The sequence below is a fragment of the Petromyzon marinus genome, unplaced genomic scaffold (assembly GCF_048934315.1).
Source record: "Petromyzon marinus isolate PM22_M1 ecotype Great Lakes invasive population unplaced genomic scaffold, UKy_Petmar_22M1.pri1.0 PM_G_Scaffold_27, whole genome shotgun sequence".
Classification (NCBI taxonomy): Eukaryota; Metazoa; Chordata; class Hyperoartia; order Petromyzontiformes; family Petromyzontidae; genus Petromyzon; species Petromyzon marinus.
This window is the reverse complement of record NW_027422839.1, coordinates 2424833-2440067: the sequence shown is the minus strand read 5'-3', so window position 1 is coordinate 2440067 and position 15235 is coordinate 2424833. Positions and strand designations below refer to the sequence as shown.

At 46.5% G+C, this 15235-nt stretch overlaps 1 pseudogene; it reads left to right on the top strand.

The window, feature by feature from the left end:
• Positions 1-3419: 3419 nt before the first annotated feature.
• LOC142913945 (uncharacterized) lies at positions 3420-14825 on the top strand (annotated as a pseudogene).
• The last annotated feature ends 410 nt before the right edge of the window (positions 14826-15235 follow it).

The window sequence follows — 15235 nt, the reverse complement described above, 5'->3', positions numbered from 1 at the left end:
GCACCTGCAGCGCGCGCACGTAGCGTCCTGGCGGGGGATTGCCCGTCACGACGGGTTTTCATCCGAAGGGTCTCTGGGATGAAAGTCCCGCGGTTTCCCGGCGCCAGGAGAATGGCCGACCCTCGCAGAGCGAGTCACATTGCGGCGCCCCTGAGTTGGCTGCAAATTGTTTGGGCGCGCGAAGTTTCGCCGGGTTGGCGGCGACGAGTCGCACGCGACGCTCCCCGCCTTCTCGAGCCACTCGCGGAATCCGTGCGACGCCGGCGAGCGCCGCTACGAGGCGGCGATAGGCAAAGTTCCCTTTCGTCTTCGTCCCTCCGACTCTGACGGCGTCCGCGCAACGCCTTGAGCACGGCGCGAGGTACGTGATGGGGCCTGCAAGCATTTGCGGACTTGGGTAGCGATAGGCCTAGGCTCCGCTCATAGAATATTCCATCAGGGCGGTGCGGGGTCTGCGCCACGAATAAAAGTTAGCAGAGAGCATCGGTGTGGTGCGTGTGTGATCCCTGTGCTGAGCGGCTGCGTGGGCGGATGCGCGGCGAGAGCGAGGGCGGAGCCGCGGCCGGAGCTCGCGCGTTGAGATCATCGCCCGTCGGCGTGGACGCGAGTGGCCCACCGCGTGCTGCGTCAGCGTCAGCCGTAGTGGGCGCGCGGCGTGCACGGACGCGCGTTGAGATAATCGCCCGCAGGTGCGAGACCGTTCGGGCCCCGTGTTAACGACGGCTGCGGTGCCCGCGGATGCTCGTGGAGGTAATCGCTCGCCGGTGTAGGCGCTAGCGTGCCGCTGTCCGCTGCGTTAGCGATAGCCGCGGTGCGCGCGGGGGTGCGTGGGTTCACTCCGTGCGGCCGTGAGCCAGCAGCACGAGTCTGTCCCTCGGAGAGGGCGCTAGCGCGGGGGACCCGATCGCTCGGTCGGCGGGGGCCCGGCGGGAGCCGACTGACGCGGTGGAGGAGGCGGCGGAAGGGGCGGACGTCGCGCCCCACCTGCCCAGCGAGGGCGGTGGGGTGGACGTCGGCCCCCACACCGCCATGGCCCTGTACACGTTAAAGTATTGAGCACAAACTCAAGGAGCAGGGAAAATGGTAATGTTGCTTGGATTTAATTTTAATATCATTGCAACTGTATAGTTTTGATATGTTTTATTGAAAAACATTCACGTGCATTGGCATGTCCCTCTGTCTCAAACATTAATAATGTATCATCTGCAAATGTCCTTTAGCAATGTAAATGTTTGTTCAACATTGGTATGCAGCTTGAAGAATGACGGAGTCTTATAACTGAAGACACTTCAGATTTTCAATCAAAATTTACAAATAATACACTCTACCATAAACATGCTACATTCCAGCTAAAGTATAGTAGTATATTACTGTAAAGTAGTATGGTGTATAGCACAGATATTTTGTACAAATCCAGTGAGATGGGAGTGCTGCTTTGATGCATTACGCTTGGATCCGATCTCATGGGTTCAATTCAGGCTAACCCCTAAGGGTACAATTTTATTTTTACAGTTTCAATCGGACCAAGTACCTGGGGAGGTTTATTCCAAGTCAACGTGGCTTAAAATCTGCCATGCTGAAATAAAATAGCTGGACGTTATTGCTTCTGACGTGAGTGCAGGACTCGCTTTCCATGCCAAGGTGCGGAGGCTCATTTGGGCGACCAAAGGAATTCCGAATGCATGTTACAATCACGTTAATTTCAGATGACTGGATTCATTGGTAGAGTGCTCCAACTTGGGCAGAGATTTCTGGCTGGAAAGTGATGTGGTTAAAACGTTTGTCTCGCAGTTTTAAAGGTTGCAATTTCAAAATACAGTTTGGGCATCAGAGCTCAATAAATTGAGTACTACTCTGTGTGAGGTTAACAGGAGTCATCCAATGGAGAGACTGGGCTACGCCATATAAATGTGGAATTTATATCAGTTGACAGGTCAAACGTACTCTTTGTCCTTTTTGGTCACTTTATTATTATAGGCTAGTGGTGTTTGTGTGTTTTAATCACAGAGATGGGGGGGGGGGGCATTGCACCTCGCTACACCCATCCACTGCTGACGGTAGAGGTTGTGTGTGTGTTTACACTGTCTGTGTGTGTACACACAGACACATTGTACACACACACAGATTGTACACACACAGTGTACACACACAGTGTACACACACACACACAGTGTACACACACTCACACTGTACACAGACAGTGTACACACACACAGTGTAAACACACATAGAGTGTACACACACAGTGTACACACACACAGTGTACACACACAGTGTAAACACACACAGTGTACACACACAGTGTACACACACTGTAAACACACAGTATAAACACACACAGAGTGTACACACACACACAGTGTAAACACACAGAGTGTACACACACAGTGTAAACACACACAGAGTAAACACACACAGTGTAAACACACAGTGTAAACACACACAGTGTACACACACAGAGTGTACACACACAGTGTACACACACACGCATTGTGTACACACACACAGTGTACACACACATTGTTTACACACACACATTATGTACACACACACATTGTGTACACACACAGTGTACACAGTGTACACACTGTGCACACACAGTGTACACACACACGGTGTACACACACACAGTGTACACACACACAGTGTACACACACACAGATTATACACACAGTGTACACACACACACAGTGTACACACACACAGTGTACACACACACAGTGTACACACAGACACATTGCGTACACACACAGTGTACACACAGACACATTGCGTACACACACAGTGTATACACACATAGTGTACACACACAGTGTACACACAGTGTACACACACACATTGTGTACACACACACAGTGTACACACAGTGTGCACACACACACAGTGTACACACACTGTGTACACACACACAGTGTACACACACACAGTGTACACACACAGTATATACACACAGTGTACACACACACAGTGTACACACAATAATGTCCACGTTGTTGTTGTAGCTGAGCCCACGCACCCAAGGGAGGGAGCAATGAAAATGAATCTACATCAACTTAAACTCCAATCCCGCTCTGTGACGCCACCATTCAGTATTACTTCATCGGCGTGAAACGCCAGGGGGAGGTGTACCTCGCTAGTGACGGCATGTCACCAAGGTATTCCGCTGCGCTCTTGAGCGTGATGTCACCTCCGCTTGGGTCACTGCCAATATCGTTCCAGGGCCAATCCTTATTTGGGCAAAGCTACGCCCAGTGACTGGCGGCTCATTAACATAATGTATTCGTTAAAGCCGTCGCGAGTTTATTGCGACGGGTTCAGCACTCACGACATAACGGCCAGCCACATTAACATAATTTATTCACTCTCTAGTTTATTTAGTTACGGAGCCGTTCATTGTGGGAGGAGCGTGTCTCGTACCCCGGACGTGACGTCACGTCACCTGCTGCCGCGAGACGTCACGAGGTAACAGGAAGCGATATGCACTGAAATCCGAGGTGAGAAAGTCTCATTGCGATTGTGGTTGTTGTGGTGGTGGTGATTGTGGTCGTTGTTGTTGTTTACCAAGGTAGAGCCTCGCTCTCTCTCTCAGGGATGTCAGTTGAGTAGCAGCGAGCATGGGAATCGATGTCCAGGTTGGAACTTTACAGCGCGGGGCCTAGCCACGCGGGGCCTTGCCTCCTGCCCTCGCCTGATTGCATTCACTTTAATTATCTCGCTTAAGTTTAATTTGTCTTCACCCGGCTCGCCACTTTGTAACTTTGTTTTAGTGTAAATATTCACGCAGTTTTTATTTTCTTTTGTTACCAGGCCAAGCCCGCTTGAGCTGCTATACCGCTCTTGTTACCAGAAGCGACCAGCCCACAACAACACAAGGTGAGGCTTTGTCAACGTGTGTGAATGTTTTGACTTAAAACTTTGGTGACTGCAGGAATTAATATTCTTGGTTTATTAGGTAAAGCCACGTAGATAGAAAATAAAATAAAAATAACAATAATAAAATTAAATAAAAAATAAAAAATTTAAAGTGAAGCAAAAAACCCACGACGTTTCAATCGCAACACAAGTGGTCTTTATCTTATTGAATTTAATTTGTTATTTTTATTTTCTATCTACGTGACTTTACTGAAAGAACCAACAATACGTGCGTCAATGTATATCGGTCAAAGACGCTAAGCGCGTGCCGCTGTTGACTCTGAATGTGTGGAGGGGAACACCTTCACCACGGGGAGAGAGAGACAGAGACACGGATAGCCTTGGCTATGTTGATTGATCCTCGATTCATTACTTGGTGGAGTGATGAAGAATTAATGCTGAGCAGATGAAGGTGGCCAGGCATGGTTCTGGTCACTCCACCACCAGTTTACTCATGGCAGTGTGTGACAGTGTCAAGTTTGTGTTTGCAGTAAAGTCTATTAACTCTGTTGAACACGGAGGTTATATCAAAACAATAGTTTATTTTTGTTTTCCTCTGGAACTCTTTATAAGAATGGAAACAGGAGGTGAACACAGCACACACATTCAGCTGAAGTCGGATCTGTTCATCCCAGCATTCAAGGACATCTGAGCCTGGATTCACACCTCTAAGTTGCGATTGAACATTAATTTATGCATTTCTGCATAACACAAATAGTATTGTTTTCAACACCCTTTGCTATGTCAGCTGAATTTAGCTTTCATATTTATTCCTTTTTTAGTCAGACAGCCGAAATTGTGTGCTTAGAGTTTTGAGTTAACATTCATCTTGGAAGATATGAAGGCTTCCAGGCATATTAATGACATTTTCCCTCTCATTGTGTGCCATAACAGCCCGTGGAGAGAAACCCTTCAGGTGCACTCTGTGCGGGAAGGCGTTTGCACGTTCATCAAATCTGATGAATTTGGGAAACGTTTCATTACATCATGAATATATTAATAAGTATAGATGTGTAAGTCTCGTGTGCATTCCTCTGTACCTGACGTGTAGATGGTGTGGATATTCTTTGTTTCTGTTTGCAGCTGACGCTTCCTCTGCAGAATTGGTCTGATGGAGCAAAGGCACTCAGCGCAGCTCGGTACGACAAGTCAACAATGCGACCAGCGTGCATACAGCACGGATCAGACTGGAAATTTGACACGGCACCAGAGAACTCACACAGGAGAGAAACCCTTCAAGTGCACTGTGTGTGGGAAGGCATTTGCATGGCCATCAGTTCTTCAGACCCACCAGAGAACACACACGGGAGAGAAACCCTTCAGGTGCACGATGTGCGGGATTGCGTTTACACAGTCATGTAATCTTGTTACACACCAGAGAACACACACGGGAGAGAAACCCTTCAAGTGCAGTGTTTGTGGGAAGACATTTTCAGGTTCATTTGTTCTTAAAACACACCAGAGAACACACACGGGAGAAAAACCCTTCAAGTGCAGTGTTTGTGGGAAGGCATTTTCATGGTCATCTGCTCTTAAAAAACACCAGAGAACACACACGGGAGAGAAACCCTTCAAGTGTACTCTGTGCGTCAAGGCGTTTTCAGATTCATGGCATCTTGTAACACACCAGAGAACACACACGGGAGAGAAACCCTTCAAGTGCACTGTGTGCCGGATGGCGTTTGCACAGTCACCACATCTTAAAGTACACCAGAGAACACACACGCGAGAGAAACCCTTTAAGTGCAGTGTGTGCGTGAAGGCATTTACACAGTCATCTAATCTTGTAAAACACCAGAGAACACACACAGGAGAGAAACCCTTCAAGTGTGCTCTGTGCGGGAAGCCGTTTGCAGATTCATCAACTCTTCGAAGACACCAGAGAACAGCTTGTGAAAGTCAAAGTGCTGCAATGAGCCTATCCCTCATGAAACAAGAACCGGACGAAAATCCCAGCTTGGACACTTTTAAAGGTATAAAGGTAGAATATGAAGAGGTGATGGTGAAATGTGAAGAAGTGATGAGCGAAGAAGTGAAGGTTAAATGTGAAGATAAAGATTCAACTCCAAAATGGGACCTTCACATCGTAAAGCAGGAGGAGAATTCTGACTGAGGCAGAGCGAGGCAACTCCCAGCAGTTTGTGGAAGTGGAGGTGTGGGTGGACTTGCTCCTAGACAATTCAAAGTCAAGTGGAGACCCGGTAGATGTGTAAGCCAGAGACGCTGTCGCTACAATAGATGCACCTTTGTCACAGGCCTTTAATGACAAGAATGTGAAGTTGAACACTTTGTGGGCCCGTGGGTTGGGTAGATCTCTAACCAGGAGCAAGAGCCAATAAGCTCCCAAGCATTCACTATGTAATCATAATTGCATTTACACGGTGCTTGCTTAACCGCCTCAGCAACTCGGAGTTTTGTGCCGTATCTCGTCTGAAACACTCGAAGAGCATCCCCAAGTAGCTGCCCCTGTGTGGCATAAGGTGGTGGCCCTGCACCGGCCTGCATGTGGACAAGAGCCTGTCCGTAGGGGGCGATGATTGATGTGTCATCTCAGTTGTGTAGTTTGTAGGTAATGTTTAGAATTTGCTAAATTTTCACTTAGACGCCAGCATGCAATGGCCTACTCGTTTTGAATGACACAATAGTATGTTTTACATACACTCTGAAGCAGACTGCAACTTTTTTTAAAAGTTTCTTGTTAATACGATGTAACGTGATGCAGTATATTTCACTGCAGTAATCCAATTTTGTTAATATGCCTGTCAATTTAGAATGTATACTTGTCTGGTTTTGTGCATACTTGTAACATTTGATCTGTAAGGGTCAAACATTGAATAAGTGATGTTAGGACAAAGTGCGTGTGTGTTTGAAAGTAACCTGTACGGAGAACTCAGGTGTGACCCGTTCTTGTGATACAGGTCAAACGGTGTTGTGTTCCACGAAGCATCTGGAGCAACTCATTGTCTTTGAAATAGGTGGCACACTCGGATCATTCATCAGTTACAAGGCATACCACTTAAAAGTTACACGTATAGGAGGAGGTACATTCTCTACAACACGAATTGTAGTTTTGTCTTACGTGGTGAGGCCACGTGATGTGTCGAAGGCTCTCTGCCAGCTCAGGACAGACCCAAGTTGCCATGTGCTCAATAAGATGACTGACAGAGGCACCACTGCACCGACTTGGTGTGGCCGACGCTCCGCTCGTTGTCGTGAGCGTCGCTCATCCGCCCTCCGTTGTTACTGGAGGGCGACTGCCTCCAACTGCCCAGCAACGTGCTTCACGAGCCTCCTCCACAGAGGCCGATCTTGACACCGCTGGTACCAGTCATCGGCAAGCCCACTCAGCTCCACATCCTTCTTGTACAGCATCAGTCCATACATCTTTAAGAGGGTTATCGAAATGCCATGCTACAGACAGATGGGCAGATATGAACGAACAGAGCTAATGCATTAACATCTCAACCTTGGTTGGAAAGCGTTAAAAAGGAATGTCTTATTTGACCTGAACTGCATATTGATTGATTTGAGTTAAGGACAATAAAAAAACTAATACAGAGATCGTGCACTCACATCAGTCTGGGTTAGCGCGTGAGAGGACCTCCTGTAATACTATGATCTTACCAGATACGGAGACAAATTGGCATTAATGCAGATTTGAGGCTATGCGGATGGCTTTGAACCCAAAGCACCCTTCAATGGTAATGCACATAATAGAGACATGCTTTTTTCACTTTTCTAAACCCATGCTTTTAAAATAATCTCAAGCAATTTTCTCTGCCAGTCATTGCCTGATCTTATTGCACACAAACACTCACACACTCACACACACACACAAAGATCCCCCGTACAGCCTTCAACAGACTGCTGGGGCAAGTGCTGTTAGCGAGCACCTATGAAGGATTGCACGGCACACGAGGGGGTGGGTAGCCAGCACCGCGCCCGGCCGCCTTTGTATCCCGAGTGGTGATGCTCACATCACACTGGGTACTCATTTTTAGGCTGAGTCGACCTAGGGAAGGCCCAGGACCGGTTCAGATAATCATCACTGGCGGTGTTGGCCGTGAGCGGGAAACGACTCCGGGTCTCTGGGTTCGTAGCGCAGCGTAGCGCTAACCGCTGCCCTACCGCTCGTACAAAGATACGTTTAAACACGCGCACGTAAATACACATTCTGTTTGACTAACACTTCTTTCAAACCGTACATAGCCAAACATTTCCGTTGTTGAGTTTCTGGATAATGTTTTGGAATTACCACAATTTTGACCGTGACACCAACATGCAATGACCTGTGCGTTGTGAGTGACACAATACTCTGTTTTACATCCGCCGTGAAGCAGAACAGCGCATATTGTGGTGAATGTTACTGGGGTGGCCAGGTGTGCCTGTCGGATTTGAACTTTGAACCTCTGCAACAAATAGAGAATGCGCTACCATATTCCTGGTTCTTTCGGTAAAGTCACGTAGATAGAATACAAAAAATAAATAAAATAAAAATAAAATTTTAAAAATACGAATGAATAAAAATAATAAAAAAATGAAAATAAATTGATGATAAGATGCCATGGGTCGACTGACTCAGATGACTGGCTAATACACCACCTTTGCCCCCCACTACCCACACACACACAGTGTGTATGTACACACTGTATGTGTACGTACACACATACAGTGTGTACATACACACACAGTGTGTGTGTATGTACACACACAATGTCCACGTTGTTGTTGCTGCGTTCACGCACCCAAGGGAGGGGGCAATGGAAAATGAAGCTAAATCAACTTAAACTCCATCCCCGCTCTGCGACGTCACCACTCAGCATGACCTCATCGGCATGAAGTGCCATCGGGAGGTGTACTTTGCTAGCGACGTCATGTCACCAAGGTATTCACACTGCCAACCCCGTCCACAGCGCTCTTGAGCGTGACGTCACCTCCGCTTGGGTCACTGCCGATGTCAATCCAGTGCCAATCCTTATTTGGGCAAAGCTACGCCCAGTGACTGGCGGTTCATTAACATAATGTGTCCGTTGAAGCCGTCGAGTTCAGCAGCCACGCCCCATCCCTCGACATATGGCCAGTTTATATTAACATAATTTATTCAGTTGCCGAGCCGCTTATTATGGGAGGGGCGTGTCTCTTACCCCGGAAGTGATGTCATGTTACCTGCTTACATGCAGTCAATTTCGCTGCAGTAATCAATGTTAATTAGAATTAATACTTGTCTGATTGTGCGCGTACATGTAACATTTTGTCTGAGGGTCACACATTGAATAAGTGATGTTAGGACAAAGTGTGTGTGTGTGTTTGGAAGTAACCTGTACAGAGAACTCAGGTGAGACCCGTTGTTCTTGTGATACAGGTCAAAGGGTACTTTTGTGTTTCACGAAGCGTCTGCCTCTGGAGCAAGTCATCGTCTTTGAAATAGGGAGCACGCTCGGATCATTCATCAGTTACAAGGCATACCACTTGAAAGTTACACGTATAGGAGGAGGTACATTCTCTACAACACGAATTGTAGTTTTGTCTTACGTGTTGACGTAGAGTTTGTCTAACTGGGACTAGAAATGCTCCTTGCTGATTGACGTCTGGATGTTCGTACCTATCGGTTGAAGCAAACCCCACTGCTGTTGGGGTCCAACACATTGACGGCCTTCAGGCCAGGAAAGTCACAACATTTGCACACGAAGGACGCATTCACGCAAGTACCCCATGCTCCATTTTGAAGTTTTAAAATGAAGCATCTTTGAATTGTGTTGTGTTTTGAATTGGATGAGTTTATTTCTTCATTAAAAGCTTGTATCAATTTACATCTGGAAGACTTCATTGAAAAGGACATTTCGTGTGAATTTTCTCTCGTCATTAAGTAGATGGCCTTGCCGGGGGTTCGGACACAAACAGTGTACACACACAGTGTACACACACACACAGTGTACACACACAATGTATACACACTGTACACACACACAGTGTACACACACACAGTGTGCACACACAGTGTACACACAGTATACACACAGTGTACACACAGTTTATACACAGTGTATACACAATGTACACACACACAGTGTACACAGACAGTGTACACACACACAGTGTATACACAGTGTACACACACAGTGACACACAAAGACAAAGATCCCCCGTGTAGCCTTAACAGACTGTAGGGGCAAGTTCTGTTAGCGAGCACCTATGAAGGCCGGAACGGTACACGAGGGGGTGGGTGGCCAGCACCACGCCCGACCGCCTTTGTCTCCCTAGTGGCGATATTTACACACCGCACCAGGTACTCAGTGACACACAGTGACACACACAGTGTATACACATAGTGTACACACACACACGGTGTATACACAATAATGTCCACGTTGCTGAGCTCACACACCCAAGGGAGGGAGCAATGGAAAATTAATCTAAATCAACTTAAACTCCAACTCTGTGACGTCACCACCCAGCATTACCTCATCGGCGTGAAACGCCAGGGGGAGGTGTACCTCGCTAGTGACATCATGTCACCAAGGTATTCACCCCTCCCCCGTCCACCGCGCTCTTGAGCGTGACGTCACCTCCGCCTGGGTCACTGCCGATATCGGTCCAGTGCCAATCCTAATTTGGGCAAAGCTACGCCCAGTGACTGGTGGCTCATTAACATAATGTGTCCGTTAAAGCCGTCGCGAGTTTATTGCGACGGGTTCAGCGCCCACGCCCCCATCCCTCCACATATGGGCCGTGCTCACAAACATAATTTATTCAGTTACAGAGCAGCTCTTGGGAGGAAAGTGACGTCATACTACTTCCTGCTGTCGCGAGGTAACAGGAAGCTGCCGTGTGCGCGCTTGCACTGAAATCCGAGATGAGAAATTCTCATCGTTGTGGTGGTGGTCGTGGTGGTGGTGGTTGTTGTTGTTGTTGTTTACCAAGGTAGAGCCTCGCTCTCTCTCGTAGGGATGTCAATTGAGTAGCAACGAGCATGGGAATCGATGTCCAGGTTGGAACTTTACAACGTGGGGCCTAGCCACGCGGGGCCTTGCCTCCTGCCCTCGCCTGATTGCATTTACTTTAATTATCTCGCTTAAGTTTAATTTGTCTTCACCCGGCTCGCCACTTTGTAACTTTGTTTTATTGTCAATATTCACGCAGTTTTTATTTTCTTTTGTTAGCAGGCCAAGCCCGCTTGAGCTGCTATACCGCTCTTGTTATCAGAAGCGACCTGCCCACAACAACACAAGGTGAGGCTTTGTCAACGTGTGTGAATGTTTTGACTTAAAACTTTGGTGACTGCAGGAATTAATATTCTTGGTTCTTTCGGTAAAGTCACGTAGATAGAAAATAAAAATAACAATAAAAAATAGTAAATAAAGCAAAAAAACCCCACGTTTTGATCGCGACAAAAGTGGTCTTTATTTAATGTAATTGTATTATCTGTTATTGTTATTTTCTGTCTACGTAACTTTACTGAAAGAACCAAGAATACGTGTGTCAATGTCTATCGGTCAAAGACGCTATACGGAGAGACGCGCAAACTCCAAATATACAGCAGGCGTCAGGGTCGGGATCGAACCCACGACTTCCTGTATACCAGGTGAGGTAGTTAACATCTCACCACGGAGAGAGACACGCAAACTACAGTTAGCCTCGGCTATGTTCATTGATCCTCGATTAATTACTTGGTGGAGTGAGAAAGCATTAATGCTGAGCAGATGACGGTGGCCAGGCATGATTCTGGACACGCCAGCGCCAGTGTGTGACAGTGTAAAGTTTGTGTTTGCAGTAAAGTCTATTAACTCTGTTGAACACGGAAGTTATATCAAAACAATAGTTTATTTTTGTTTTCCTCTGGAACTCTTTGTAAGAATGGAAACAGGGGGTGAACACAGCACACACATGCAGCTGAAGTCGGAACTGTTCATCCCCAGCATTCAAGGACATCTGAGCCTGGGTTCACACCTCTAAGTTGCGATTGAACATTAATTCATGCATTTCTGCATAACACAAATCGTATTGTTTTCAACACCCTTTGCTATGTCAGCTGAATTTAGCTCTTATAAATATTCCTTTTGTAGCCAGACAGCCGAAATTGTGTACTTAGAGTTTTGGGTGAACATTCATTTTGAAGATACGAGGGCTTCCAGGCATGTTTATGACATTTGCCCTCTCATTGCGTGCCATCACAGCCCGTGTGAGGAATTTGGGAAACTTTTTCACTGCATCATGAATATATGAATACGTATAGACGTGTAAGTCACGTGTTACTGTGTATATATGCATTCCTCTGTGCCTCGATACTGACGTGTAGATGGTGTGGATATTATTTTTTTCTGTCTGCAGCTGACGCTGGTTTGATGGAGCAAAGGCACTCACCGGATCGGACTGGAAATTTGACACAGCACCAGAGAACTCGCACAGGAGAGAAACCCTTCAAGTGCAGTGTGTGTGACAAGGCATTTTCACCGTCATCTGCTCTTAAAAGACACCAGAGAACACACACGGGAGAGAAACCCTTCAAGTGCAGTGTGTGTGGGGAGGCATTTTCACAGTCATTTGCTCTTAAAAGACACCAGCGAACACACACGGGAGAGAAACCCTTCAAGTGCAGTGTGTGTGGGGAGGCATTTTCACAGTCATATAATCTTAAAAGACACCAGAGAACACACACGGGAGAGAAACCCTTCAAGTGCACTGAGTGTGGGAAGGCGTTTGCAAATTCATCTGCTCTGAAAAAACACCAGAGAACACGCACGGGAGAGAAACCCTTCAAGTGAACTGTGTGTGGGAAGGCATTTGCATGGCCATCAGTTCTTCAGACCCACCAGAGAACACACACAGGAGTGAAACCCTTCAAGTGCACTGTGTGTGGGAAGGCATTTGCATGGCCATCAGTTTTTCAGACCCACCAGAGAACACACACAGGAGAGAAACCCTTCAAGTGCACTGTGTGTGGGAAGGCATTTGCACGGCCATCAGTTCTTCAGACCCACCAGAGAACACACAGGAGAGAAACCCATCAGGTGCACCTTGTGCGGGAAGGTGTTTGCACATTCATCAGTTGTTCAGACCCACCAGAGAACACACACATGAGAGAAACCCTTCAAGTGCAGTGTGTGTGGGAAGGCATTTTCACAGTCATCTGTTCTTGTAAAACACCAGAGAACACACACAGGAGAGAAACCCTTCAAGTGCACTGTGTGTGGGAAGGCGTTTGCACAGTCACCACATCTTAAAGTACACCAGAGAACACACACAGGAGAGAAACCCTTCAGGTGCATTCTGTGCGGGATGGCGTTTGTACATGTGTCACATCTTCAAATACACGAGAGAACACACACGGGAGAGAAACCCTTCAGGTGCACTCTGTGCGGGATGATGTTTGCACAGTTGCCACATCTTAAAGTACACCAGAGAACACACACGGGAGAGAAACCCTTCAGGTGCACTCTATGCGGGATGGCGTTTGCACGTTCATCAAATCGTCATACACCAGAGAACACACATGGGAGAGAAACCCTTCAAGTGCACTGTGTGTGGGAAGGCGTTTTCACAGCAACAACATCTTCAACTACACCAGAGAACACAAGCATCAGAAGATCCACAAGGAGTGGAGTCTGAAATCAGCTTGTGAAAGTCAAAGTTCCGCAATGAGCCCATCCCTCATGAAACAAGAACCGGAGGAAAATCCCAGCTTTGACACTGTAAAGGAACCGAGGTGAAATATGAAGAGTTGATGGTGAAATGTGAAGAGGTGATGGTGAAGAGCAAAGAAGTGAAGGTAAAATGTGAAGATGAAGATTCAACTCCAAAATGGGACCTTCACATCGATGGAGGCAACGTGAAGCAGGAGGAGAATTCTGACTGTGAGGCAGAGTGAGGCAACTCCCAGCAGTTAGTGGAAGTGGAGGTGTGGGTGGACTTCCTCCTAGACAATACAAAGTCAAATGGAGACCCGGTAGATGTGTAAGCCTGAGACGATGTCGCTACAATAGATGCACCTTTGTCACAGGCCTTTAATGACAAGAATGTGAAGTTGAACACTCAGTTCCTAGGTTCAACCTGCATAGTAAGGGCGAGCAGCCAGTCTTTGTGGACCTGTGGGTTGGGGAGATCTCTGACCAGGAGCGAGAGCAAAGAAGCCCCCAAGCATTCACTATGTTATAATAATTGCATTTACTCGGTGCTTGTTTAATCGCCTCGGCAACTCGGAGTTTTGTACCTCGTCTGAAACACTCGAAGAGCATCCCCAAGTAGCAGCTGCCCCTGTGTGGCACAGGGTGGTGGCCCTGCACCGGCCTGCATTTATTTTTTCCGCCTGAGGACGACCGCTTGTGTTACGATCGAAACGTCGTGATCTATTATTATTTTGTCTACCTACGTGACTTTACTGAAAGAACCAAAGAGTATGTGAACAAGAGGCTGTCATTAGGGGGCGATGATTGATGTTTCATCTCAGTTTTGTAATTTGTCACTAATGTTTAGAATTCGCCAGCATGCAATGGCCTACTCGTTTTGAATGACACTACAATAGTTTGTTTTACATCCACTGTTAAGCAGACCGTGCGTATTTTTAAAATAGCTTCTTGTTAATACGATGTAACCTGATGCAGGATATTTCACTGCAGTAATTCAATTTTGTTAATATGTCTGTCAATAATTAAGAATGAATACTTGTCTGATTGTGCGTGTACATGTAACATTTTGTCTATGAGGGTCAAACATTGATTAAATGTTCAAATCTAGATTGAATAAGTGATGTTAGGACAAAGTGTGTGTGTTTGTTTGGAAGTAACCTATACAGAGAACTCAGGTGAGACCCGTTGTTCTTGTGATACGGGTCAAAGGGTACTTTTGTGTTTCACGAAGCATCTGCCTCTGGAGCAACTCATCATCTTTGCAATAGGGAGCACGCTCGGATCATTAATCAGTTACAAGGCATACCACTTAAAAGTTACACGTATAGGAAGAGGTACATTCTCTACAACACGAATTGTAGTTTTGTCTTACGTATTGACGTAGATTTTGTCTAACTAGGACTAGAAATGGTCCTTGCTGATTCACGTCTGGATGTCCGTACCTATCGGTTGAAGCAAACCCCACTGCTGTTGTTGAGACGCTGTGCACCAATAAGGGTCCAACACATTGACGGCCTTCAGGCCAGGAAAGTCACAACATTTGCACACGAAGGACGCATTCACGCAAGTACCCCATGCTCCGTTTTGAAGTTTTAAAATGAAACATCTTTGAATTGTTATTCTTAGTTTTTTCGGTAAAGTCACGTTGAAGGGAAACAACAAAATAATAAAATATATATGAAACAATAAAAAAAATTATC